A 27004-nucleotide genomic window follows, 5' to 3' on the forward strand; every position below is an offset into this window, starting at 1 on the left:
GCCCTGCAGCACTACCTGTAGTTTGCATTGTGTGTTGGAAGGCACAAAGTAAGCAGACGGGAGAAGTCAGGATAGTGCGCAAGGGCATAGAAGGGAGCGGCTCAAGAAAAGAGAAGTGGAAACAGACAGCAAACTAGGCTGGAGAGAGACCTGAGACAAAGAGATCTGAATTATACGAGAGCCGACCAGGGGAAACACAAATTATGCAGTCAAGTTTCCCACATTTGGGGAAATCACAGGGGCAGCACACCCAGAGTGCAATGGGTGAGCCTTGCCCTGGGAGAAGCACCTACATGATCATAGTATCTCACCTGGCAGGTAAGTAGGAGTTGGGCTAGAGCTGCGAAGGGTCGCTGCTCGGGTACCCCCCTGTCAAGTGAAGGAGATCCAACTGAGGCAGCACAAGGGAACTCTCGAAAGAGGAACAAGGCTAGAGGAAGATCTGAGACAAAGAAATCTGATTTTTACCAGAGTTGACCAGAAGAAAGCACAAACACAGTCCCCCACTACCACAAATAATGCAGTTGAGTTTCCCACATTTGGGGAAATCACAGGGGTCAGCATACCCAGAATGCAATGAATGAACCTCACCCTGGGAGAACAATCTTCATGACCATGGTATCTCCTATGCAAAATAAGTATGATTTGGGATAGGGCTGGGGAGGGCCGCTGCTCAGGCACATCTCTGTCAAGTAAAGGAGATTCAACTGAGGCAGCACAAGGGAACTCTCATCTGGGGACAACAACTGCAGGGAGAACACATATTTTCAGATGAACATGGGAGGGCAGAAGGCTGCCTAATACTGAAGCACCCCCAAACAACAAACCAAATGCAACAACTAGTGCAAGCATTCCTGGGGGAAGGCCTGCAGCAGATGGTTTTGCATATGGTGATGTCATCCAAGCAGTGGGTCAAAGTTGGCTTCAACCCTCGTCTGCATATGAAAAGAAAAAAGGGATGTGCAGGGCATGGCGTCCTTTTGTGGCGCTTGGATGACCCCTAATTCGCATTAAACATCTCCACCCTCCTTCGGTGTGGGGCTCATGTTGGCTATGCCCCAGCCACTGAAGCATTCAAGATGATTTCTTGCAGCAGCTGGGCACTGTAACAGCTCCAGAGCTGCTCTGTAAAGCATGTAAAAGGGTGTGGGCCCTGCAGCACTACCTGTAGTATGCATTGTGCGTTGGAAGGCACAGAGTAAGCAGACGGGAGAGGTCAGGATAGTGCGCAAGGGCATAGAAGGGAGCGGCTCAAGAAAAGAGAAGTGGAAACAGACAGCAAACTAGGCTGGAGAAAGACCTGAGACAAAGAGATCTGAATTATATGAGAGCCGACCAGAGGAAACACAAATTATGCCGTCAAGTGTCCCACATTTGGGGAAATCGCAGGAGCAGCACACCCAGAGTGCAATGGGTGAGCCTTGCCCTGGGAGAAGCACCTTCCTGATCATAGTATCTCACCTGGCAGGTAAATAGGAGTTGGGCTAGAGCTGGGGAGGGTCGCTGCTCGTGCACCCCCCTGTCAAGTGAAGGAGATCCAACTGAGGCAGCACAAGGGAACTCTCGAAAGAAGAACAAGGCTAGAGGAAGATCTGAGACAAAGAAATCTGACTTTTACCAGAGCTGACCAGAGGAAAGCACAAACACAGTCCCCCACTACCACAAATAATGCAGTCGAGTTTCCCACATTTGGGGAAATCACAGGGGTCAGCATACCCAGAATGCAATGAATGAACCTCACCCTGGGAGAACAATCTTCATGACCATGGTATCTCCTATGCAAAATAAGTATGATTTGGGATAGGGCTGGGGAGGGCCGCTGCTCAGGCACATCTCTGTCAAGTAAAGGAGATTCAACTGAGGCAGCACAAGGGAACTCTCATCTGGGGACAACAACTGCAGGGAGAACACATATTTTCAGATGAACATGGGAGGGCAGAAGGCTGCCTAATACTGAAGCACCCCCAAACAACAAACCAAATGCAACAACTAGTGCAAGCATTCCTGGGGGAAGGCCTGCAGCAGATTGATTTGCATATGGTAATGCCATCCAAGCAGTGGGTCAAAGTTGGCTTCAACCCTCGTCTGCATATGAAAAGAGAAAAGGGGCGTGCAGGGCATGGCGGCCTTTTGCGGCGCTTGGGTGACCCTTAGTTCGCATTAAACACCCCCACCCTCCTTCGGTGTGGGGCTCATGTTGGCAATGTCCCAGCCCCTGAAGCATTCAAGCTGATTTCTTGCAGCAGCTGGGCACTGTAACAGCTCCAGAGCTGCTCTGTGAGGCAAGTAAAAGGGTGTGGGCCCTGCAGCACTACCTGTAGTTTGCATTGTGTGTTGGAAGGCACAAAGTAAGCAGACGGGAGAAGTCAGGATAGTGCGCAAGGGCATAGAAGGGAGCGGCTCAAGAAAAGAGAAGTGGAAACAGACAGCAAACTAGGCTGGAGAGAGACCTGAGACAAAGAGATCTGAATTATACGAGAGCCGACCAGGGGAAACACAAATTATGCAGTCAAGTTTCCCACATTTGGGGAAATCACAGGGGCAGCACACCCAGAGTGCAATGGGTGAGCCTTGCCCTGGGAGAAGCACCTACATGATCATAGTATCTCACCTGGCAGGTAAGTAGGAGTTGGGCTAGAGCTGCGAAGGGTCGCTGCTCGGGTACCCCCCTGTCAAGTGAAGGAGATCCAACTGAGGCAGCACAAGGGAACTCTCGAAAGAGGAACAAGGCTAGAGGAAGATCTGAGACAAAGAAATCTGATTTTTACCAGAGTTGACCAGAAGAAAGCACAAACACAGTCCCCCACTACCACAAATAATGCAGTTGAGTTTCCCACATTTGGGGAAATCACAGGGGTCAGCATACCCAGAATGCAATGAATGAACCTCACCCTGGGAGAACAATCTTCATGACCATGGTATCTCCTATGCAAAATAAGTATGATTTGGGATAGGGCTGGGGAGGGCCGCTGCTCAGGCACATCTCTGTCAAGTAAAGGAGATTCAACTGAGGCAGCACAAGGGAACTCTCATCTGGGGACAACAACTGCAGGGAGAACACATATTTTCAGATGAACATGGGAGGGCAGAAGGCTGCCTAATACTGAAGCACCCCCAAACAACAAACCAAATGCAACAACTAGTGCAAGCATTCCTGGGGGAAGGCCTGCAGCAGATGGTTTTGCATATGGTGATGTCATCCAAGCAGTGGGTCAAAGTTGGCTTCAACCCTCGTCTGCATATGAAAAGAAAAAAGGGATGTGCAGGGCATGGCGTCCTTTTGTGGCGCTTGGATGACCCCTAATTCGCATTAAACATCTCCACCCTCCTTCGGTGTGGGGCTCATGTTGGCTATGCCCCAGCCACTGAAGCATTCAAGATGATTTCTTGCAGCAGCTGGGCACTGTAACAGCTCCAGAGCTGCTCTGTAAAGCATGTAAAAGGGTGTGGGCCCTGCAGCACTACCTGTAGTATGCATTGTGCGTTGGAAGGCACAGAGTAAGCAGACGGGAGAGGTCAGGATAGTGCGCAAGGGCATAGAAGGGAGCGGCTCAAGAAAAGAGAAGTGGAAACAGACAGCAAACTAGGCTGGAGAAAGACCTGAGACAAAGAGATCTGAATTATATGAGAGCCGACCAGAGGAAACACAAATTATGCCGTCAAGTGTCCCACATTTGGGGAAATCGCAGGAGCAGCACACCCAGAGTGCAATGGGTGAGCCTTGCCCTGGGAGAAGCACCTTCCTGATCATAGTATCTCACCTGGCAGGTAAATAGGAGTTGGGCTAGAGCTGGGGAGGGTCGCTGCTCGTGCACCCCCCTGTCAAGTGAAGGAGATCCAACTGAGGCAGCACAAGGGAACTCTCGAAAGAAGAACAAGGCTAGAGGAAGATCTGAGACAAAGAAATCTGACTTTTACCAGAGCTGACCAGAGGAAAGCACAAACACAGTCCCCCACTACCACAAATAATGCAGTTGAGTTTCCCACATTTGGGGAAATCACAGGGGTCAGCATACCCAGAATGCAATGAATGAACCTCACCCTGGGAGAACAATCTTCATGACCATGGTATCTCCTATGCAAAATAAGTATGATTTGGGATAGGGCTGGGGAGGGCCGCTGCTCAGGCACATCTCTGTCAAGTAAAGGAGATTCAACTGAGGCAGCACAAGGGAACTCTCATCTGGGGACAACAACTGCAGGGAGAACACATATTTTCAGATGAACATGGGAGGGCAGAAGGCTGCCTAATACTGAAGCACCCCCAAACAACAAACCAAATGCAACAACTAGTGCAAGCATTCCTGGGGGAAGGCCTGCAGCAGATTGATTTGCATATGGTAATGCCATCCAAGCAGTGGGTCAAAGTTGGCTTCAACCCTCGTCTGCATATCAAAAAAGAGAAAAGGGGCGTGCAGGGCATGGCGGCCTTTTGCGGCGCTTGGATGACCTCTAGTTCGCATTAAACACCTCCACCCTCCTTCGGTGTGGGGCTCATGTTGGCTATGCCCCAGCCCCTGAAGCATTCAAGCTGATTTCTTGCAGCAGCTGGGCACTGTAACAGCTCCAGAGCTGCTCTGTAAGGCAAGTAAAAGGGTGTGGGCCCTGCAGCACTACCTGTAGTTTGCATTGTGCATTGGAAGGCACAAAGTAAGCAGACGGGAGAAGTCAGGATAGTGCGCAAGGGCATAGAAGGGAGCGGCTCAAGAAAAGAGAAGTGGAAACAGACAGCAAACTATACTGGAGAGAGACCTGAGACAAAGAGATCTGAATTATACGAGAGCCGACCAGGGGAAACACAAATTATGCAGTCAAGTGTCCCACATTTGGGGAAATTGCAGGAGCAGCACACCCAGAGTGCAATGGGTGAGCCTTGCCATGGGAGTAGCACCTTCATGATCATAGAATCTCACCTGGCAGGTAAGTAGGAGTTGGGCTAGAGCTGGGGAGGGTCGCTGCTCGGGCACCCCCCTGTCAAGTGAAGGAGATCCAACTGAGGCAGCACAAGGGAACTCTTGAAAGAGGAACAAGGCTAGAGGAAGATCTGAGACAAAGAAATCTGACTTTTACCAGAGCTGACCAGAGGAAAGCACAAACACAGTCCCCCACTACCACAAATAATGCAGTCGAGTTTCCCACATTTGGGGAAATCACAGGGGTCAGCATACCCAGAATGCAATGAATGAACCTCACCCTGGGAGAACAATCTTCATGACCATGGTATCTCCTATGCAAAATAAGTATGATTTGGGATAGGGCTGGTGAGGGCCGCTGCTCAGGCACATCTCTGTCAAGTAAAGGAGATTCAACTGAGGCAGCACAAGGGAACTCTCATCTGGGGACAACAACTGCAGGGAGAACACATATTTTCAGATGAACATGGGAGGGCAGAAGGCTGCCTAATACTGAAGCACCCCCAAACAACAAACCAAATGCAACAACTAGTACAAGCATTCCTGGGGGAAGGCCTGCAGCAGATGGATTTGCATATGGTGATGTCATCCAAGCAGTGGGTCAAAGTTGGCTTCAACCCTCATCTGCATATGAAAAGAGAAAAGGGGCGTGCAGGGCATGGCGGCCTTTTGCGGCGCTTGGATGACCCCTAGTTCGCATTAAACACCTCCACCCTCATTCGGTGTGGGGCTCATGTTGGCTATGCCCCAGCCCCTGAAGCATTCAAGCTGATTTCTTGCAGCAGCTGGGCACTGTAACAGCTCCAGAGTTGCTCTGTAAGTCAAGTAAAAGGGTGTGGGCCCTGCAGCACTACCTGTAGTTCGCATTGTGCGTTGGAAGGCACAAAGTAAGCAGACGGGAGAAGTCAGGATAGTGCGCAAGGGCATAGAAGGGAGCGGCTCAAGAAAAGAGAAGTGGAAACAGACAGCAAACTAGGCTGGAGAGAGACCTGAGACAAAGAGATCTGAATTATATGAGAGCCGACCAGGGGAAACACAAATTATGCAGTCAAGTTTCCCACATTTGGGGAAATCAAAGGGGCAGCACACCCAGAGTGCAATGGGTGAGCCTTGCCCTGGGAGAAGCACCTACATGATCATAGTATCTCACCTGGCAGGTAAGTAGGAGTTGGGCTAGAGCTGGGGAGGGTCGCTGCTCGGGCACCCCCCTGTCAAGTGAAGGAGATCCAACTGAGGCAGCACAAGGGAACTCTCGAAAGAAGAACAAGGCTAGAGGAAGATCTGAGACAAAGAAATCTGACTTTTACCAGAGCTGACCAGAGGAAAGCACAAACACAGTCCCCCACTACCACAAATAATGCAGTCGAGTTTCCCACATTTGGGGAAATCACAGGGGTCATCATACCCAGAATGCAATGAATGAACCTCACCCTGGGAGAACAATCTTCATGACCATGATATCTCCTATGCAAAATAAGTATGATTTGGGATAGGGCTGGGGAGGGCCGCTGCTCAGGCACATCTCTGTCAAGTAAAGGCGATTCAACTGAGGCAGCACAAGGGAACTCTCATCTGGGGACAACAACTGCAGGGAGAACACATATTTTCAGATGAACATGGGAGGGCAGAAGGCTGCCTAATACTGAAGCACCCCCAAACAACAAACCAAATGCAACAACTAGTGCAAGCATTCCTGGGGGAAGGCCTGCAGCAGATGGATTTGCATATGGTGATGTCATCCAAGCAGTGGGTCAAAGTTGGCTTCAACCCTCGTCTGCATATGAAAAGAAAAAAGGGATGTGCAGGGCATGGCGGCCTTTTGCGGCGCTTGCATGACCCCTAATTCGCATTAAACACCTCCACCCTCCTTCGGTGTGGGGCTCATGTTGGCTATGCCCCAGCACCTGAAGCATTCAAGCTGATTTCTTGCAGCAGCTGGGCACTGTAAACAGCTCCAGAGCTGCTCTGTAAGGCAACTAAAAGGGTGTGGGCCCTGCAGCACTACCTGTAGTTCGCATTGTGCGTTGGAAGGCACAAAGTAAGCAGACGGGAGTAGTCAGGATAGTGCGCAAGGGCATAGAAGGGAGCGGTTCAAGAAAAGAGAAGTGGAAACAGACAGCAAACTAGGCTGGAGAGAGACCTGAGACAAAGAGATCTGAATTATACGAGAGCCGACCAGAGGAAACACAAATTATGCAGTCAAGTGTCCCACATTTGGGGAAATCGCAGGAGCAGCACACCCAGAGTGCAATGGGTGAGCCTTGCCCTGGGAGAAGCACCTTCCTGATCATAGTATCTCACCTGGCAGGTAAGTAGGAGTTGGGCTAGAGCTGGGGAGGGTCGCTGCTCGGGCACCCCCCTGTCAAGTGAAGGAGATCCAACTGAGGCAGCACAAGGGAACTCTCGAAAGAAGAACAAGGCTAGAGGAAGATCTGAGACAAAGAAATCTGACTTTTACCAGAGCTGACCAGAGGAAAGCACAAACACAGTCCCCCTCTACCACAAATAATGCAGTCGAGTTTTCCACATTTGGGGAAATCACAGGGGTCATCATACCCAGAATGCAATGAATGAACCTCACCCTGGGAGAACAATCTTCATGACCATGATATCTCCTATGCAAAATAAGTATGATTTCGGATAGGGCTGGGGAGGGCCGCTGCTCAGGCACATCTCTGTCAAGTAAAGGCGATTCAACTGAGGCAGCACAAGGGAACTCTCATCTGGGGACAACAACTGCAGGGAGAACACATATTTTCAGATGAACATGGGAGGGCAGAAGGCTGCCTAATACTGAAGCACCCCCAAACAACAAACCAAATGCAACAACTAGTACAAGCATTCCTGGGGGAAGGCCTGCAGCAGATGGATTTGCATATGGTGATGTCATCCAAGCAGTGGGTCAAAGTTGGCTTCAACCCTCGTCTGCATATGAAAAGAAAAAAGGGATGTGCTGGGCATGGCGTCCTTTTGTGGCGCTTGGATGACCCTTAATTCGCATTAAACATCTCCACCCTCCTTCGGTGTGGGGCTCATGTTGGCTATGCCCCAGCCCGTGAAGCATTCAAGATGATTTCTTGCAGCAGCTGGGCACTGTAACAGCTCCAGAGCTGTTCTGTAAAGCATGTAAAAGGGTGTGGGCCCTGCAGCACTACCTGTAGTATGCATTGTGCGTTGGAAGGCACAAAGTAAGCAGACGGGAGAGGTCAGGATAGTGCGCAAGGGCATAGAAGGGAGCGGCTCAAGAAAAGAGAAGTGGAAACAGACAGCAAACTAGGCTGGAGAAAGACCTGAGACAAAGAGATCTGAATTATACGAGAGCCGACCAGAGGAAACACAAATTATGCAGTCAAGTTTCCCACATTTGGGGAAATCGCAGGAGCAGCACACCCAGAGTGCAATGGGTGAGCCTTGCCTTGGGAGAAGCACCTTCCTGATCATAGTATCTCACCTGGCAGGTAAGTAGGAGTTGGGCTAGAGCTGGGGAGGGTCGCTGCTCGGGCACCCCCCTGTCAAGTGAAGGAGATCCAACTGAGGCAGCACAAGGGAACTCTCGAAAGAAGAACAAGGCTAGAGGAAGATCTGAGACAAAGAAATCTGACTTTTACCAGAGCTGAGCAGAGGAAAGCACAAACACAGTCCCCCACTACCACAAATAATGCAGTCAAGTTTCCCACATTTGGGGAAATCACAGGGGTCAGCATACCCAGAATGCAATGAATGAACCTCACCCTGGGAGAACAATCTTCATGACCATGGTATCTCCTATGCAAAATAAGTATGATTTGGGATAGGGCTGGGGAGGGCCGCTGCTCAGGCACATCTCTGTCAAGTAAAGGAGATTCAACTGAGGCAGCACAAGGGAACTCTCATCTGGGGACAACAACTGCAGGGAGAACACATATTTTCAGATGAACATGGGAGGGCAGAAGGCTGCCTAATACTGAAGCACCCCCAAACAACAAACCAAATGCAACAACTAGTGCAAGCATTCCTGGGGGAAGGCCTGCAGCAGATTGATTTGCATATGGTAATGCCATCCAAGCAGTGGGTCAAAGTTGGCTTCAACCCTCGTCTGCATATGAAAAGAGAAAAGGGGCGTGCAGGGCATGGCGGCCTTTTGCGGCGCTTGGGTGACCCTTAGTTCGCATTAAACACCCCCACCCTCCTTCGGTGTGGGGCTCATGTTGGCAATGCCCCAGCCCCTGAAGCATTCAAGCTGATTTCTTGCAGCAGCTGGGTACTGTAACAGCTCCAGAGCTGCTCTGTGAGGCAAGTAAAAGGGTGTGGGCCCTGCAGCACTACCTGTAGTTTGCATTGTGTGTTGGAAGGCACAAAGTAAACAGACGGGAGAAGTCAGGATAGTGCGCAAGGGCATAGAAGGGAGCGGCTCAAGAAAAGAGAAGTGGAAACAGACAGCAAACTAGGCTGGAGAGAGACCTGAGACAAAGAGATCTGAATTATACGAGAGACGACCAGGGGAAACACAAATTATGCAGTCAAGTTTCCCACATTTGGGGAAATCACAGGGGCAGCACACCCAGAGTGCAATGGGTGAGCCTTGCCCTGGGAGAAGCACCTACATGATCATAGTATCTCACCTGGCAGGTAAGTAGGAGTTGGGCTAGAGCTGGGGAGGGTCGCTGCTCGGGTACCCCCCTGTCAAGTGAAGGAGATCCAACTGAGGCAGCACAAGGGAACTCTCGAAAGAGGAACAAGGCTAGAGGAAGATCTGAGACAAAGAAATCTGATTTTTACCAGAGTTGACCAGAAGAAAGCACAAACACAGTCCCCCACTACCACAAATAATGCAGTCGAGTTTCCCACATTTGGGGAAATCACAGGGGTCAGCATACCCAGAATGCAATGAATGAACCTCACCCTGGGAGAACAATCTTCATGACCATGGTATCTCCTATGCAAAATAAGTATGATTTGGGATAGGGCTGGGGAGGGCCGCTGCTCAGGCACATCTCTGTCAAGTAAAGGAGATTCAACTGAGGCAGCACAAGGGAACTCTCATCTGGGGACAACAACTGCAGGGAGAACACATATTTTCAGATGAACATGGGAGGGCAGAAGGCTGCCTAATACTGAAGCACCCCCAAACAACAAACCAAATGCAACAACTAGTGCAAGCATTCCTGGGGGAAGGCCTGCAGCAGATGGATTTGCATATGGTGATGTCATCCAAGCAGTGGGTCAAAGTTGGCTTCAACCCTCGTCTGCATATGAAAAGAAAAAAGGGATGTGCAGGGCATGGTGTCCTTTTGTGGCGCTTGGATGACCCCTCCTTCGGTGTGGGGCTCATGTTGGCTATGCCCCAGCCCCTGAAGCATTCAAGATGATTTCTTGCAGCAGCTGGGCACTGTAACAGCTCCAGAGTTGCTCTGTAAAGCATGTAAAAGGGTGTGGGCCCTGCAGCACTACCTGTAGTATGCATTGTGCGTTGGAAGGCACAAAGTAAGCAGACGGGAGAGGTCAGGATAGTGCGCAACTGCATAGAAGGGAGCGGCTCAAGAAAAGAGAAGTGGAAACAGACAGCAAACTAGGATGGAGAAAGACCTGAGACAAAGAGATCTGAATTATATGAGAGCCGACCAGAGGAAACACAAATTATGCAGTCAAGTGTCCCACATTTGGGGAAATCGCAGGAGCAGCACACCCAGAGTGCAATGGGTGAGCCTTGCCCTGGGAGAAGCACCTTCCTGATCATAGTATCTCACCTGGCAGGTAAATAGGAGTTGGGCTAGAGCTGGGGAGGGTCGCTGCTCGTGCACCCCCCTGTCAAGTGAAGGAGATCCAACTGAGGCAGCACAAGGGAACTCTCGAAAGAAGAACAAGGCTAGAGGAAGATCTGAGACAAAGAAATCTGACTTTTACCAGAGCTGACCAGAGGAAAGCACAAACACAGTCCCCCACTACCACAAATAATGCAGTCGAGTTTCCCACATTTGGGGAAATCACAGGGGTCAGCATACCCAGAATGCAATGAATGAACCTCACCCTGGGAAAACAATCTTCATGACCATGGTATCTCCTATGCAAAATAAGTATGATTTGAGATAGGGCTGGGGAGGGCCGCTGCTCAGGCACATCTCTGTCAAGTAAAGGAGATTCAACTGAGGCAGCACAAGGGAACTCTCATCTGGGGACAACAACTGCAGGGAGAACACATATTTTCAGATGAACATGGGAGGGCAGAAGGCTGCCTAATACTGAAGCACCCCCAAACAACAAACCAAATGCAACAACTAGTGCAAGCATTCCTGGGGGAAGGCCTGCAGCAGATTGATTTGCATATGGTAATGCCATCCAAGCAGTGGGTCAAAGTTGGCTTCAACTCTCGTCTGCATATGAAAAGAGAAAAGGGGCGTGCAGGGCATGGCGGCCTTTTGCGGCGCTTGGATGACCCCTAGTTCGCATTAAACACCTCCACCCTCCTTCGGTGTGGGGCTCATGTTGGCTATGCCCCAGCCCCTGAAGCATTCAAGCTGATTTCTTGCAGCAGCTGGGCACTGTAACAGACCCAGAGCTGCTCTGTAAGGCAAGTAAAAGGGTGTGGGCCCTGCAGTACTACCTGTAGTTTGCATTGTGCATTGGAAAGCACAAAGTAAGCAGACGGGAGAAGTCAGGATAGTGCGGAGGGCTGGGTCAGTTGATTGTGGGCGAGTTTGTAAGCCATTGGCGGTGGCAGCGGGTATCGGCTCAGAGGCAGTAGCGGGCATTGGCTAAGGGTCATGGGCAGGATTCGGCGGACATTATGGCTGTAGTGCCTCACTAGCCACTGACCTCACCGCACGCCACTGTGGGACAGATGTAACATGCAGAGAGAGGTAGATTTGGGAGGGGGAATGTCCTAGCATAACTGTTAATTGCAGTGTAATACTGTAATTCAGCTGTGCAGCATTTGTGGCTAAATGTCAAAGAAGCCAGTATTTACCCTGCATGCAAAACAATAAATGTATTTGAACATACCTCCCAACTATCCCAATTTTTGCAGGACAGTCACTTTTTTGGGGAATGTCCAGCTAACCCAAACACCCCCCCCCCCCCCCTTTCCCATGGGGAAGGGGGTGGATGGGGGGTGGAAGGCTCCCTGTAGCTTGTTGCTCTGCAAATATGCACATTGTGGGTAATTCAGACCCGATCGCTAGGGTGTGTTTTTTGCATCCCTGTAATCAGGTAGTTGTCGCCTACAGCGGAAGGGAAAATTTGCTGTGCAGGTGTGTGATCACATGTGCACAAGAGCTGCACAGCTCAGCACTTACTCAGCCATTGAGGTGACGTCACAAATCCTCCCACAAAACGCCGGGTCCCTCCAGTGTTTTTCCGGACACTCCCTAGACACATTCAGTTGCCACCCACACAAACACCCTCTTCTTGTCAATCTTCTTGTGATCTCCGGGCCGTCGCACTTACGCATTGTGGCGCATACGCATGTGCAATGCAAACCAGATTGCCCGCTGGGTGAAAATAAATTGAAGCGATCTGGTCTGAATAAGCCTCAATCTCTATTCACGGGAGACAGAGGGGCTGGGGCATGGCCAGCAGCTCACAGAGCACCTATAATGACAAAAATGGGAGACATGGCTCATGATCGCGATATACCTGCGAAGGTACGCCCTCTACTGATTGACAGGCAGAGGCATTCGTATTTTCTGCGGGGCACCCGGAGAAAATGTAGGCACATGCACAGGATGGACCCTGCGTATATGCCCCCATCCTCTTCATAGTTTTTGCGGTTGGAACGCGTATTACGATCCAAACTGATTTAGGCCCTATGTCTTATATACACGAGCAGTGTGAAAACATCAATCGATGGGGGTAATTCCAAGTTGATCGCAGCAGGAATTTTGTTAGCAGTTGGGCAAAACCATGTGTACTGCAGGGGAGGCAGATATAACATGTGCAGAAAGAGTTAGATTTGGGTGAGTTATTTTGTTTCTGTGCAGGGTAAGCCCCACACATTAATGCCCTTTGGAACATATTATGTCACTCACCACAATATCTGTGATACACTATGCCCTACAGTAAAGCTTCTAATTACTTTTACAAAAACTGCTCAATGCCAAGAGTTTCACGTGCTGGGTGTCATGCTCATTGCCAGGGGTTTCACTCTCTGGGTGTCATGCTCATTGCCAGGGGGAACGCAGTAGGGGGTGTTATATAGTAAGCACCACTATGGCATAGTATATAGCATTATATATATTGTGAGCACTGGTGATGTTGAGTGCAGTAGAGCTGCTGCTGGGTAATTACAATTTACTACAACCACCAATATATTCTGCTGCACTATATATATGCAAAGCTAATTCTGCTGGGTAATTACAATTGACTACAACCACCAATATATTCTGCTGCACTATATCTATATTTGCAAAGCTAATTCTGCTGGGTAATTACAATTGACTACAACCACCAATATATTCTGCTGCACTATATCTATATATGAAAAGCTAATTCTGCTGAGTAATTACAATTGACTACAACCACCAATATATTCTGCTGCACTATATCTATATATGCAAAGCTAATTCTGCTGGGTAATGCAAATTGAAACATTATTGCATAGTATGTGATTTTTAAGTACTTTTTTAAAGTTTTGAATGATATAGACCCAGTTTAATCTTTGTGGAATGCCTGGTTGTTGTTTTTAAGGTAATTTATTGCCTGGCATTTGAGGGGGTGGGGTGTGGTTACAGATTTCAATTATTGGTTTCACTTGTAATAGTCTTCTACTTAAGTCCAATGGTGTAGGCTGTGCAAAGCCGTTTGGCTGTGCATTTATTGATCCAAGCGTGCATTTTTATCAAAGCGTGATAAAATTGACACATAACAGCAGCGTTCAATCAGCGTTAATTTATCTTCAGCTGATATCGATTGTGAATTGACGTTTCTTCTCTTCTTGTCACCTACAGGTAATTACAATTGACTACAACCACCAATATATTCTGCTGCACTATATCTATATATGCAAAGCTAATTCTGCTGGGTAATGCAAATTGAAACATTATCGCATAGTATGTGATTTTTAAGTACTTTTTTAAAGTTTTGAATGATATAGACCCAGTTTAATCTTTGTGGAATGCCTGGTTGTTGTTTTTAAGGTAATTTATTGCCTGGCATTTGAGGGGGTGGGGTGTGGTTACAGATTTCAATTATTGGTTTCACTTGTAATAGTCTTCTACTTAAGTCCAATGGTGTAGGCTGTGCATTTATTGATCTAAGCGTGCATTTTTATCAAAGCGTGATAAAATTGACACATAACAGCAGTGTTCAATCAGCGTTCAATCGAAGTGAAAAAGAAGGAAAACAGAAGCACACCAATCTAACAAAACAAAGAAAACTGAAGAACTAATAACAAATGTGAGTCACTTACTCCTCAGATCACTCACCTCCTGATTGTTGCATCTGATTACATAGCACAGAACTACCTTACTTGGACATTTCATAAACCATCCATTTCACCTACAAATGCCTGTATCTGTATTATTGTAATTTTGTTTTTTAAGCACAGCTGCACCAATGCAATTTTACCTGCAAACACTTAAAACATCTAACATAATTACCATTGCTTCTTAAACCTCTCACAATCCTTTCATTTCTTACACTCCAAATACATTTCTGCACCCACTTTATCTACGCTTTTGACTCATTTCATACTAAATCTACACCCCTTGAGCCTACACTGCTTTTCTCACCTGCATTTCTGCAATTCTTCTGCTCGGATTGCCTTACAGTCTCCTCTCCTACTTCCACTACTTCAACCTATTTACCTACTTAACACTATGTCAAGGTTTTCTTATACTCCCCACATCACTCAGTGTCTACCTAATAATGTATCTTTATCCTTCCCCACTAGTCTCCTCCACCTCCTCCTCTCTCCCCTCCTCTGTCTCCCCTCCATCCCTCTGTTTCCTTCCCCCACCTTTCCTGTTACCCCACTTTCATTCACCTCTGCCCCATGGTCCTGCTACCCCACAACTCAGCCCTGCTCCCTCTCTCCCTTCCCTGTCACCTCCCCACACCCCCATCCACATCACACTGACCTCCCTCCCTGCCCACCTCCTGCAGTTTCCCCTCCTAGCTCAGGCACCCGTACCATCACTACTCTCTCATCATCCCTGCCCTCAAAGTTAATCCCACCTCATCGCTACAGCAACCCTGAAAATCTAATTCACATCTCTCCCACAAACTCATACCCCCTATCCTGTGCCCTCTGGAATGCCAGATCTGTTTGTAACAAACTGGTCCCCACTCATGACCTTTTCATTTCCAACTCCCTACACCTACTAGCCATTACTGAAACTTGGATTATGCCCTCTGACACTACTTCTGCTGCTGCTCTCTCTGCTGGGGGCCTTACATTCACACACACACCCCGACCTGGGGGTCGCCATGGGGGTGGTGTTGGGGTCCTTTTACCTTCTAGTTACTCCTACCAACTCATACCACCAGAACCATCCCTTATATTCTCTACATTTGAGGTCCACACCATATGCCTCTTCCAACCAGTCCATCTTAGAGTAGCTGTCATTTACCGGCCCCCTGGCACTGCTTCCAAATTCATCGACAACTTTGCTTCCTGGCTTCCTCACTTCCTCTCTTCTGACATTCCCACCATTATCCTAGGCGATTTCAACATCCCTATTGACATCCCCACACAATCCCCTGCCTCTAAACTCCTTAACCTCACCTCTTCACTTGGTCTCTCCCAGTGGACCTCCTCACCCTCCCATGTGAATGGGAGCTCACTGGATCTGGTCTTCACTCACCGCTGTGATATTTCTGATTTTTCCAACTCCCCATTTCCCCTCTCTGACCACCACCTGCTCTCCTTCAACCTATCTCTCTCGACTTCCCCATCTCTACCTCCTAAGGCTACCATCACTAAGCGTAACATTGAAGCTATTGACACCACATTCCTTTCCTCCCTGTTTGACTCACTTCTCTCTCCTATTCTCTCTCTCTCATGCCCTGAACAAGCCACTTCCACATACAATGCTTCCCTTACTTCTGCTCTTGACTCTGTTGCTCCACCAACCACTATTCACCCTTGCAAATTAACACCTCAACCCTGGCACACCAAATGCACCAGATATCTGCAAAAATGCTCATGTACTGCTGAGCGACACTGGAGGAAATCACGCTCTAAGGCAGACTTCCTCCATTTCAAACTTATGCTCTCATCCTTCAGTGCTGCCCTTTCTCTTGCTAAACAGTCATACTTCAAGAACCTCATCTCCTCCCAGTCTTCCAACCCCCGGCGCCTCTTTGCCACTCTCAACTCACTCCTCTGCCCACCTCCACCTCGTCTCCCTTCCTCACTCTCTGCTCTTGACTTTGCCACTTACTTCACATCCAAAATTGACTCCATACGTCAGGACATCACATCACACCAGACTATCAGTAACCAGCCTTCTCCCATCCCTTACCAACCCTCCCCATCCCTCGCACCAACTCTGTCATCTTTCTCCCATGCATCTGGAGAGGAAGTCATGGCCCTCATTCGTTCCTGTCCCCTCACCACCTCCCCACTTGACCCTATCCCCTCCCGCCTCCTTTGCCACCTCTCTTCTTCTGCTTGTTCCCATCTTTCCCACCTTCTCAATCTCTCCCTCTCATCAGGCACTGTCCCCTCTGCCTTCAAGCACGCTCTCATCTCTCCTATTCTTAAAAAACCTACCCTTGATCCAAACACTATCTCCAACTACCGACCCATCTCTCTCCTCCCTTTTGCCTCCAAACTCCTTGAGCGTATTGTCTACAACCGCCTTACTTCCTTTCTTTCCTCACACTCACTGCTTGACCCATTCCAGTCTGGCTTCCGTCCTCTCCACTCCACTGAAACTGCCCTTACAAAAGTATGCAATGACCTCCATGCTGCTAAATCTAAGGGACACTACTCTCTACTTATTCTACTTGATCTCTCTGCTGCTTTTGACACTGTGGACCATCCTCTCCTACTGCAAATCCTTCACTCCATTGGTTTGCGTAACACTGCCCTCTCTTGGTTGTCGTCCTACCTTTCTGACCGTTCATTCTCTGTCTCCTCTCATGACTCCACCTCCCCCTCACTTCCACTAACTGTAGGGGTACCCCAAGGTTCTGTCCTTGGTCCTCTTCTCTTCTCTCTCTATACGTCCTCACTAGGTAAGCTCATTAGTTCTTTTGGTTTCCAATATCATCTCTATGCTGATGACACTCAAATCTATCTTTCCTCTCCAGACCTCTCCCCTACTCTCCTCACTCGTATCTCCAACTGTCTCTCTGCTATCTCTTCCTGGATGTCCCAGCGCTTTCTTAAACTTAACATGTCTAAGACCGAGCTGATCATCTTCCCTCCCTCCCGCATAATCTCACCTCCTACAATCTCATTATCTATTGATGGCACTACTATCTCCTCTACCCCCCAAGCGCGCTGTCTTGGAGTAATCCTTGACTCCTCCCTCTCCTTCAAACCACACATTCAGCACCTCTCACAAACCTGCCGTTTTCATCTAAAAAATATTTCCAGGATCAGACCCTTTCTGACCCAGGATGCTACTAAGACTCTTATCCACTCACTGGTCATCTCCAGACTGGACTGCTGTAATCTCTTCCTGACTGGCATTCCTGACAAATACCTCTCTCCACTCCAATCTATCCTCAATGCTGCTGCCCGGCTCATTTTCCTCACCAAACGCACTACGTCCACCTCTCCTCTCTTACTAGTCCTTCACTGGTTCCCCTTCCCTTTCAGAATCCATTTCAAGCTTCTCACACTTGCTTACAAAGCCCTCACCCACTCCTCTCCCATCTACATCTCTGATCTTATCTCGCTTTACACTCCCACCCGTCCTCTTCGCTCTGCTAATGCACACCGACTCTCCTGCCTACGGATTACTTCCTCCCACTCCTACCTCCAAGATTTTTCACGTGCTGCACCACTTTTCTGGAATTCCCTACCTCTCCCCCTCAGACTCTCCACCTCTCTACAAAACTTCAAACGGGCTCTCAAGACCCACTTCTTCACCAAACCCAGCCAAATCTCATCCTAAACCTCTGTTCCATGCTCTCTATGTACCCCATCTGTCTCACCCTGTCTGTCTACCCCTCCCTTTTAGAATGTAAGCTCTCACGAGCAGGGCCCTCTTCCCTCATGTGCTTACTCTTTTCTTACTTTAATAATCTTCAGCTGCACCAAATCCAGCAATCTTCTGCCACCTGATACTTATTCCAGTGTCATCTGCTGATGTAGCTATGTTTATTTACCCTGTACTTGTCCTATATTGTCGTCAACTGTAAGTTGCTGTTTTCCTGTTTGATTATTTGTTTATGTACTCTGTAATTGGGCACTGCGGAACCCTTGTGGCGCCATATAAATAAAGGATAATAATAATAATAAATAATATAATACATAGCAGTACGGTACAGTAGGCCACTGCTCTACCTACCTCTGTGTCGTCAAGTATACTATCCATCCATACCTGTGGTGCATTTTAGAAAAAAACATGTCTCGGCAGAGCAATCTATAAATCCATCATTTTTCAGACAGCAACAGTGGGTATTGTAATAGTCACCCAATCCATCACTTTTATAGGGTTACATGCACCCACATGCTACAGCCTGTCTCAATAATTTTACTGTCACGCTGTGTGTGTTTGTGTTTTTATTTGGGTATTTTTTGTTGTTGTAGAACTACAGGTACCAGCAAGCCCGTTATTTCCCCGCCTGCTGGTACTTGAGGTTCTCCAAGTACCAGCAAGCGGGGGAGGCTTGCTGGGCCTTGTAGTTCCACAACGAAAAAACAATATTCTTTTTTTACACACATGGCTATCAGCCCGGCACCCACCACCCAGGGGTGCTGGGGACAGCCTCGGGCTTCACCCCTGGCCCTTGGGTGCCTCGAGGGGAGGAACCTCTTGATTTAAGGGGTCCCCACTCCTCCAGGGAACCCCGGCCAGGGGTGACTAGTTGGAGGGGTAATGCCAGGGCCGCAGGGACCTACATAAAAGTGTCCCCCGGCTGTGGCATTATCTCTCTGGCTAGTGGAGCCCGGTGCTGGTTTTAAAAATATGGGGGACCCCTACATCTATTGTCCCACGTATTTTTGGAACCTGGACCGGTCTAAGAGCCCGGTGCTGGTTGTCTAAATACGGGGAACCCCTGTCCAATTTTTCCCCCAGTATTTAAATAACCAGGACCGGCTCAAAGAGCCCGAGGCTGGTTATACTAAGGAGGGGGGGCCTCACGCATTTTTTTTAACCCATTCAGACCCTTCTCCTTTAAGTTAATGGAAGCCCTGGACAACAAAATTGCATTCATGTCCTCCTCCCTCACCCTTCCCAGTCCCAAACACTCATTTTTTTTTTCTTTAAAAATTTATAATATATAACGAGAACAATGAGCAGGCAGGCAGCGGGCATTGGCGGCATCGGACTGAGATAGAAATTAGTGGTGGAGGGCTGGGTCAGTTGATTGTGGGCGAGTTTGTAAGCTATTGGCGGTGGCAGCGGGTATCGGCTCAGAGGCAGTAGCGGGCATTGGCTAAGGGTCATCGGCAGGATTCGGCGGACATTATGGCTGTAGTGCCTCACTAGCCACTGACCTCACCGCACGCCACTGTGGGACAGATGTAACATGCAGAGAGAGGTAGATTTGGGAGGGGGAATGTCCTAGCATAACTGTTAATTGCAGTGTAATACTGTAATTCAGCTGTGCAGCATTTGTGGCTAAATGTCAAAGAAGCCAGTATTTACCCTGCATGCAAAACAATAAATGTATTTGAACATACCTCCCAACTATCCCAATTTTTGCAGGACAGTCACTTTTTTGGGGAATGTCCAGCTAACCCAAACAACCCCCCCCCCTTCCCATGGGAAAGGGGGGGGGGGGTGGAAGGCTCCCTGTAGCTTGTTGCTCTGCAAATATGCACATTGTGGGTAATTCAGACCTGATCGCTAGGGTGTGTTTTTTGCATCCCTGTAATCAGGTAGTTGTCGCCTACAGCGGAAGGGAAAATTTGCTGTGCAGGTGTGTGATCACATGTGCACAAGAGCTGCACAGCTCAGCACTTACTCAGCCATTGAGGTGACGTCACAAATCCTCCCACAAAACGCCGGGTCCCTCCAGTGTTTTTCCGGACACTCCCTAGAAACATTCAGTTGCCACCCACACAAACACCCTCTTCTTGTCAATCTTCTTGTGATCTCCGGACCGTCGCACTTACGCATTGTGGCGCATACGCATGTGCAGTGCAAACCAGATTGCCCGCTGGGTGAAAATAAATTGAAGCGATCTGGTCTGAATAAGCCTCAATCTCTATTCACGGGAGACAGAGGGGCTGGGGCATGGCCAGCAGCTCACAGAGCACCTATAATTACAAAAATGGGAGACATGGCTCATGATCGCGATATACCTGCAAAGGTACGCCCTCTACTGATTGACAGGCAGAGGCATTCGCATTTTCTGCGGGGCACCCGGAGAAAATGTAGGCACACGCACAGGATGGACCCTGCGTATATGCCCCCATCCTCTTCATAGTTTTTGCGGTTGGAACGCGTATTACGATCCAAACTGAATTAGGCCCTATGTCTTATATACACGAGCAGTGTGAAAACATCAATCGATGGGGGTAATTCCAAGTTGATCGCAGCAGGAATTTTGTTAGCAGTTGGGCAAAACCATGTGTACTGCAGGGGAGGCAGATATAACATGTGCAGAAAGAGTTAGATTTGGGTGAGTTATTTTGTTTCTGTGCAGGGTAAATACTAACTGCTTTATTTTTACACTGCAAATTAGATTGCAGATTGAACACACCACACCCAAATCTAACTCTCTCTGCACATGTTAAATCTGCCTTCCCTGCAGTGCACATAGGTGGTCATTCCGAGTTGTTCGCTCGGTAATTTTCTTCGCATCGCAGCGATTTTCCGCTTAATGCGCATGCGCAATGTTCACACTGCGACTGCGCCAAGTAAATTTGCTGTGCAGTTAGGAATATTACTCACGGTTTTTTCATCGTTCTGGTGATCGTAATGTGATTGACAGGAAGTGGGTGTTTCTGGGCGGAAACAGGCCGTTTTAGGGGCGTGTGGGAAAAAATGCTACCGTTTCTGGGAAAAACGCGGGAGTGGCTGGAGAAACGGAGGAGTGTCTGGGCGAACGCTGGGTGTGTTTGTGACGTCAAACCAGGAACGACAAGCACTGAACTGATCGCACTGGCAGAGTAAGTCTCGAGCTACTCAGAAACTGCACAGAGATGTCTTATCGCAATATTGCAAATCTTTCGTTCGCAATTTTAAGATGCTAAGATTCACTCCCAGTAGGCGGCAGCTTAGCGTGTGCAATGCTGCTAAAAGCAGCTTGCGAGCGAACAACTCGGAATGAGGGCCATGGGGGGTAATTCTGAGTTGATCGCAGCAGGATTTTTGTTAGCAGTTGGGCAAAACCATGTGCACTGCATTTACGAACAGATGATTTTTTATATAAATTTTAAAATGTTAGTAAATGTGTGTTTTTTTTTCAACCTGGAAGCCCAACATCGATTAAGATCGATCTTAAATAGACCCCTGGGTTTTAAGGATAACCATGGTTGAGTCCAATGGTTAATTCACATTGACCGAAGTTCTAATTAAGTCACCTGTGCTCAAGCATGATATCCTTAAAATCTGGATTGCAATGACAGCATTTTGGAACTATGCCTAAGGGTTTAATTTTTACATTTATCCACTGACAATAAATCTACCTACAATATCCCTGTAACTGTTATGATTACAGTATTTCACTAAATAATTTAATTTGCTGAACCTTCTGTAAAAAGAAATATTAAGCTGCTGTAATTCCCAGATGCAGCAAATTTGTTAGCTAGTGGGCAAAACCATGTGCACTGCAGGGTTGGGGGGGGGGCAGATATAACATTTGCAGAGAGATTTAGGTGGGTTATATTGTTTGTGTGCAGGGTAAATACTGGCTGTTTTGTTTTTACACTGCAATTTAGATTTCAGTTTGAACACACCGCACCAAAATCTAACTCTCTCTGCACATATTATACACCCCCCCCCCCTGCAGTATACATGGTTTTAGCTAATAAATTTGCTGCTGTGATCAGATCTGAGTTAAGCCCTATGTATTTGGCACTGGCAAAGGGTTAGAGGCCTTGCTGTAGAGCTCACACCTTTCTTATCATGCATTGTAATATTTCCTATGTCCTGATGTTGTGCTCTCTGCTCCATCCAAGTAAACAGCAATGTAGCATGGCTATCAAAGAGCGTGAAGATTGCAGATTTCCTGGGATTAATGCTAAGGAATGCTATTCCAGAGGCTGCTGCTTTAATTCAAGTGTCACTGGGGTTAAATGGTGTTTTTACCTTAAAAACACAGGTAGAGTATATAGTACAGTGGTAAAGTGGGAGCATGTAGTGCTATTGATTACAGATTTGATGGAGCTTAAACATGGATAAGGTCCATGGCTCTAAGAGTTTATCTTGTGTATCCTTTATTTTTAGTCATGGTCAGATAAGATTAGAAAATACCATTTAAGTGGAAATTTCCTGTTAGCTGTTTTTCAGTTTGCTCAACTGTCTGATTAACTTGTCCTAAAAAAGGACCAAAGGAGCTAAATTGCCCTGTGATCTAGCTAAATTGCCCCAGTTAAAAAAAAAAAAACTAAGCTGCTGTAATTCCTGGATGTTTCCTTACTGCATCAACAGGAAGTGACAAGAAACAATGTAATGTGGAACCGTACAGCAGAAGGGATTGCGGCTACCCCACAATAAGTGCAGCGGAATGTAAGAAGAGGAATTGTTGCTTTGACTGCAGCATTCCCGGGGTTAACTGGTGTTTCTTCAAGTCACAAGGTATGGAGCTGCTGTATAGTTACTCGCAAGTCAGTAGTTGTATCATGCTCACACCTGGAAAACTGGATACACACAGAATGCCCTACACAGGGCGCCCCCCCCCCCCCACCCCCCGTACGCTCAGCACACATCACGCTGTGCTGAGCGGGGGCAGAGATGTGTGCTGAGCAGTTCGCTCAGCACACATCTCTCCCCAAAATCGGGCCGTGAATACGGACCTTTAAACTGGATCCACACTTAGATTATCTGTCCAATTTTTTTTTTCTAGTTGAAACAAAATTATGCTAATATGTGGCAGCAAATGACAATTGACCATTTGCTCACAAACACTGGAAAACATCCAAAAATGGTCATTTAGATAAATTGGTTAAATCCATTTCATTTAGCTAATTTATCCAAACTACCTTTATTGTATCTTTGTGGGTGAATGATGTGTGGGTCAGTGTTGAGGGTGGTGGAGGAGATGGGTATTAGGCACAGCAGGGTGTGGACAGTCAAATAGTGTGCTTAGAGGTTCAGAGTCATTGTATGAGACTCTGGCAACAGTGACTTGATGAGTCTGGTGTCCATAGGGTGGGACGCATTAACCTTTTTATGCTATTGAAATAGTTCTCCTCCTGACCGACGCAGTTCCTTGCTCCGAGGTTGGTGTATTGTTCTGTTGCAGCGCCTCTCCACTGTGGTCACAGTGAGCTGTGTGGTGTTTCTGGCGCATGCCAATCTCCCCCCAACCTCCCTCTTGCATTTCAGACCTACGTACGCATGATGGGATCTTGTATGATATGCGCGTGTGCTGTAGAGATGAAAGTGGGGGTGAGGAGGCAGATCGTGAGATGGGGAAACTTTGTGGACTGTTAGCGAAGGGGAGCACTGGGCAATCTGAGTTGCAAAGAGGGCAGCAGAAGAGGTTATTGCATGTGCACTGGTGACAGGTCCATCCTTGGTGGCCAGCCTCAGTGGTAAAGGGGTACATGAGCTAGTGTCCCTTGGCCAGCCATGTACCATGGCCACCTCCCTACCTCCTATATATTCTCCCTGATCTGTCACTTTGTTACGGTCTGCTGCTGGCACTGGTGTATCGTCCTGCAGATGCCGTCTCCGCCCATTGCTGTGACTTCCCCCAGAGTTAGCCACACAGAGTGACAGATCTGGGAAAATATATAGGAGATCATTACTTTCACTTGCAGCCTACCTTATTTTTTGCAGCCTAGCATGCTCCTGACCCATTCTCTCACTAATACTTATACAACATTCATGAACTCATCTTAAGGTTTCTTTATTATTCAGTCACACTGTCTTGGATCCAAACCATTTCCTGTGGCATTGCAGTCAAACAATTGAGCTATTTACCCTTGCATAGAAAGGTATAATCTAAGCTAGAGAATTCTATTTGGAGCTCACCTTGTACTTTGTGAAGAAATAATCAGCTTTGTGGCTGAGCAGATATATGGAGTGTGTGGCTGCACACTGCATTGATCTGCTGAGTTGCAATGCTAATAATTTTTTTTTTGCAAAGTACCAATAGCTTCATTGTGAAGGTGGAAAGAAGGGTGTTACGGCATGGAATGTACAAACTGCGAGACCCTGCTGGTAGCGCCTTTGTCTATTTAGTAGGAAGGGCACGTAACAGCCGGGGGGCAATGGAGGAAGCCCCTTTAGGGCTGGAGCCCGGCGGCAACTGACTCCGTTGTCTCTGGCAGTTCCGCCCCTGGACTAGAGGAATGGTCAAGAACATGGCAACATTTAATGCCAAAAAATGCAAAATCATACACGTCTCAAAAATGCAAAGGCTAACTATAATATTAAGGGCATTATAATGGCAAGAGGAAAGCTATCTAAGTATTACTATTTCAGGTGAGCAATGTAACAAAGCAATAGGAAAGGCAAGTCAGATGCTTGTTTGCATAGGTTAAAGAACCAGTAGCAGAAAAAAGTAATACAGGTTGAGTATCCCATATCCAAATATTCAGAAATACGGAATATTCCGAAATACGGACTTTTTTGAGTGAGACTGAGATAGTGAAACCTTTGTGTTTTGATGGCTCAGTGTACACAAACTTTGTTTAATACTCAAAGTTATTAAAAATATTGTATTAAATGAACTTCAGACTGTGTGTATAAGGTGTATATGAAACATAAATGAATTCTGTGAATGTACACACACTTTGTTTAATGCACAAAGTTATAAAAAATATTGGCTAAAATGACCTTCAGGCTGTGTGTATAAGGTGTATATGAAACATAAATGCCTTCTGTGCTTAGATTTAGGTCCCATCACCATAATATCTCGTTATGGTATGCAATTATTCCAAAATACAGAAAAATCTGATATCCAAAATTCCTCTGGTCCCAAGCATTTTGGATAAGGGATACTCAACCTGTAATGCCACTGTATAGGTCCTTGGTACAGCCACATTTAGAATCCTGTGTTCAGTTCCAGAAGCCATATCTCCAGAAGGCTGTAAATACATTAGGGCAACTAAAATTGTGCATGGCCTACATCACAAAACTTACCTGGAAATACTAAAAAATGTTGATGTGTATAGTTTGGAGAAGGGAAGAGGGAACATACAGTAATAGAAACATTTAAATATATAGGGAGGAATGTAATAGGGTGTGAGAATCAGAAAGTGAGAGATTTTGTGTTTTTTCCTGTTGTTTTTTTTTTTTTTGATTGTTTGTTTTTAAAGTGGCAATCCTTTACATGGCAAAACCAGGTTGATATTTGCCATGTAAAGGATTGCCACCGTGGGCATGTGTAGAAGGGGCACTGCTACTGTTGGCATTATGTGTGTAAGCTGCACTGATATGGTGGTTATGTGTATAAAGGGCACTGCGACTGTGGGTATTATTATTATTATTATTACATGCGGTGTAATGACAATAAGATAGTGCTACTGTGTGGCGTATTTTGATTTGGGGTGCTATTGTGTGGCCATGCCCCTTCCTTGTGATACCACACCTTCTTTTTTTAAGGAGCGCACTGTCCCTTTATTAAGTATTGGAGAGAGGGCCCAAATTAATAGTTTGCAGGGAGGCGCCAAACACCCTAGCACTGGCCCTTTGGTAGGGGACAGGATTTGCTTCTGCTTGTGCACATATGTTATGATTGCCAGCCAACAGCACTGGTTTTGCCTATAACACTAACTATAAATATTTTGAATTGGTCCTGGACCACCAATCCAAGGCACCCCTGCAAGTGTCCTGAGGCACCCCAGGGTGCAGTTTGAGAACCACTGGTCTAGTGAGTACCCAGGATAATTATTGTAGCTGGTCTGCGGGTAACAGCTCTCAGATCCACTTCTAGAAAAAATGCAGCAATGTAATTTGAGTGACAAACTGCAGAGATGAACCCTTTCTGTGACTGCTGCACAGGGATCACACAAACTCTATTCATAGGGCTGACTTCACTTAGGGGAGATGTTCTCACCCCGCAAAGAAGTGCGAGTATATACCGCACTTACGGTACCATTGGATTTACAGATATTTTCTTGCAATACACTATGGGGGTCATTCTGAGTTGATTGCTCGCTAGCAGTTTTTAGCAGCCATGCAAACGCATTGTCGCTGCCCACTGGAGAGTGTATATTCACTTTGGAGAAGTGCGAATACTTGAGTAGCAGAGCGCCTGCAAAATCGTTTCAAAATAAGACCAGCACTGTAGTTACACTTCGTGTGCGTTGATTCTAACAACCGAGGGACGGCTTTTGATGTCACACACCCATCCAGCGAATGCCCAGCCACGTCTGCATTTCTTCTGCCACGCCTGCATTTTTCCAAGCACTCCCTGAAAACGGTCAGTTGACACCCAGAAACGCCCTCTTTCTGTCAATCTCCTTGTGGCCTGTTCTGTGATTGGAATAATCGCTAGAACTAGTGCAAAACCACAATGGACTTTGTACCCGTACGATGCGCATGCACATTACGGAGCATGCGCATGCACAGATTAGCCATTTTTTTTCAACTGATTGCTACGCAGCGAACAACGGCAGCAAGCGATCAACTCGGAATGACCCCCTATATACATAGAAACATGGATTTTTACTGCAGGAATTATGGTTAGTTTAGGGGTATCGGTTAGGGTCAACAGAGGTGTAGCTAGGGGTCCAAGCGCCCCTGGCAAAGTAAGGGACTGGCGCCCCCCCTTTCGATAAAGCATTGCAGTCCATTGGCGGTTACCATGTTGGAGCCACAGCAACTGACCCCCTCCCCCACACGCTGCCCTACATCATCGGCTGGGATTCACTG

At 47.5% G+C, this 27004-nt stretch overlaps 19 non-coding genes and 1 pseudogene across 19 annotated transcripts; all 20 read right to left on the minus strand.

Moving 5' to 3' along the window:
• Positions 1–163: 163 nt before the first annotated feature.
• LOC135016932 (U1 spliceosomal RNA) lies at positions 164–326 on the minus strand. The gene has a single exon (XR_010214901.1). It is a non-coding gene; the product is annotated as a U1 spliceosomal RNA (small nuclear RNA).
• Positions 327–478: 152 nt separating this feature from the next.
• LOC135016952 (U1 spliceosomal RNA) lies at positions 479–642 on the minus strand. Its single transcript, XR_010214918.1, has one exon. It is a non-coding gene; the product is annotated as a U1 spliceosomal RNA (small nuclear RNA).
• Positions 643–1313: 671 nt separating this feature from the next.
• LOC135016939 (U1 spliceosomal RNA) lies at positions 1314–1476 on the minus strand. Its single transcript, XR_010214907.1, has one exon. It is a non-coding gene; the product is annotated as a U1 spliceosomal RNA (small nuclear RNA).
• A 152-nt stretch (positions 1477–1628) lies between these two features.
• LOC135016949 (U1 spliceosomal RNA) lies at positions 1629–1792 on the minus strand. Its single transcript, XR_010214915.1, has one exon. It is a non-coding gene; the product is annotated as a U1 spliceosomal RNA (small nuclear RNA).
• A 671-nt stretch (positions 1793–2463) lies between these two features.
• Positions 2464–2626, minus strand: LOC135016933 (U1 spliceosomal RNA). Its single transcript, XR_010214902.1, has one exon. It is a non-coding gene; the product is annotated as a U1 spliceosomal RNA (small nuclear RNA).
• Positions 2627–2778: 152 nt separating this feature from the next.
• On the minus strand, positions 2779–2942 carry LOC135016953 (U1 spliceosomal RNA). Its single transcript, XR_010214919.1, has one exon. It is a non-coding gene; the product is annotated as a U1 spliceosomal RNA (small nuclear RNA).
• Positions 2943–3613: 671 nt separating this feature from the next.
• On the minus strand, positions 3614–3776 carry LOC135016940 (U1 spliceosomal RNA). The gene has a single exon (XR_010214908.1). It is a non-coding gene; the product is annotated as a U1 spliceosomal RNA (small nuclear RNA).
• A 152-nt stretch (positions 3777–3928) lies between these two features.
• LOC135016945 (U1 spliceosomal RNA) lies at positions 3929–4092 on the minus strand. Its single transcript, XR_010214911.1, has one exon. It is a non-coding gene; the product is annotated as a U1 spliceosomal RNA (small nuclear RNA).
• Positions 4093–4765: 673 nt separating this feature from the next.
• On the minus strand, positions 4766–4928 carry LOC135016937 (U1 spliceosomal RNA). Its single transcript, XR_010214905.1, has one exon. It is a non-coding gene; the product is annotated as a U1 spliceosomal RNA (small nuclear RNA).
• Positions 4929–5080: 152 nt separating this feature from the next.
• Positions 5081–5244, minus strand: LOC135016950 (U1 spliceosomal RNA). The gene has a single exon (XR_010214916.1). It is a non-coding gene; the product is annotated as a U1 spliceosomal RNA (small nuclear RNA).
• Positions 5245–5936: 692 nt separating this feature from the next.
• Positions 5937–6078, minus strand: LOC135016935 (U1 spliceosomal RNA; annotated as a pseudogene).
• A 152-nt stretch (positions 6079–6230) lies between these two features.
• On the minus strand, positions 6231–6394 carry LOC135016961 (U1 spliceosomal RNA). The gene has a single exon (XR_010214927.1). It is a non-coding gene; the product is annotated as a U1 spliceosomal RNA (small nuclear RNA).
• A 672-nt stretch (positions 6395–7066) lies between these two features.
• LOC135016967 (U1 spliceosomal RNA) lies at positions 7067–7229 on the minus strand. The gene has a single exon (XR_010214932.1). It is a non-coding gene; the product is annotated as a U1 spliceosomal RNA (small nuclear RNA).
• A 152-nt stretch (positions 7230–7381) lies between these two features.
• Positions 7382–7545, minus strand: LOC135016962 (U1 spliceosomal RNA). Its single transcript, XR_010214928.1, has one exon. It is a non-coding gene; the product is annotated as a U1 spliceosomal RNA (small nuclear RNA).
• A 671-nt stretch (positions 7546–8216) lies between these two features.
• Positions 8217–8379, minus strand: LOC135016963 (U1 spliceosomal RNA). The gene has a single exon (XR_010214929.1). It is a non-coding gene; the product is annotated as a U1 spliceosomal RNA (small nuclear RNA).
• Positions 8380–8531: 152 nt separating this feature from the next.
• Positions 8532–8695, minus strand: LOC135016958 (U1 spliceosomal RNA). Its single transcript, XR_010214924.1, has one exon. It is a non-coding gene; the product is annotated as a U1 spliceosomal RNA (small nuclear RNA).
• Positions 8696–9366: 671 nt separating this feature from the next.
• Positions 9367–9529, minus strand: LOC135016934 (U1 spliceosomal RNA). The gene has a single exon (XR_010214903.1). It is a non-coding gene; the product is annotated as a U1 spliceosomal RNA (small nuclear RNA).
• A 152-nt stretch (positions 9530–9681) lies between these two features.
• Positions 9682–9845, minus strand: LOC135016956 (U1 spliceosomal RNA). Its single transcript, XR_010214922.1, has one exon. It is a non-coding gene; the product is annotated as a U1 spliceosomal RNA (small nuclear RNA).
• Positions 9846–10491: 646 nt separating this feature from the next.
• LOC135016971 (U1 spliceosomal RNA) lies at positions 10492–10654 on the minus strand. The gene has a single exon (XR_010214936.1). It is a non-coding gene; the product is annotated as a U1 spliceosomal RNA (small nuclear RNA).
• Positions 10655–10806: 152 nt separating this feature from the next.
• LOC135016954 (U1 spliceosomal RNA) lies at positions 10807–10970 on the minus strand. Its single transcript, XR_010214920.1, has one exon. It is a non-coding gene; the product is annotated as a U1 spliceosomal RNA (small nuclear RNA).
• Between the last annotated feature and the right edge of the window lie 16034 nt (positions 10971–27004).

The sequence above is a fragment of the Pseudophryne corroboree genome, unplaced genomic scaffold, assembly GCF_028390025.1.
Source record: "Pseudophryne corroboree isolate aPseCor3 unplaced genomic scaffold, aPseCor3.hap2 scaffold_306, whole genome shotgun sequence".
Taxonomy (NCBI): Eukaryota; Metazoa; Chordata; class Amphibia; order Anura; family Myobatrachidae; genus Pseudophryne; species Pseudophryne corroboree.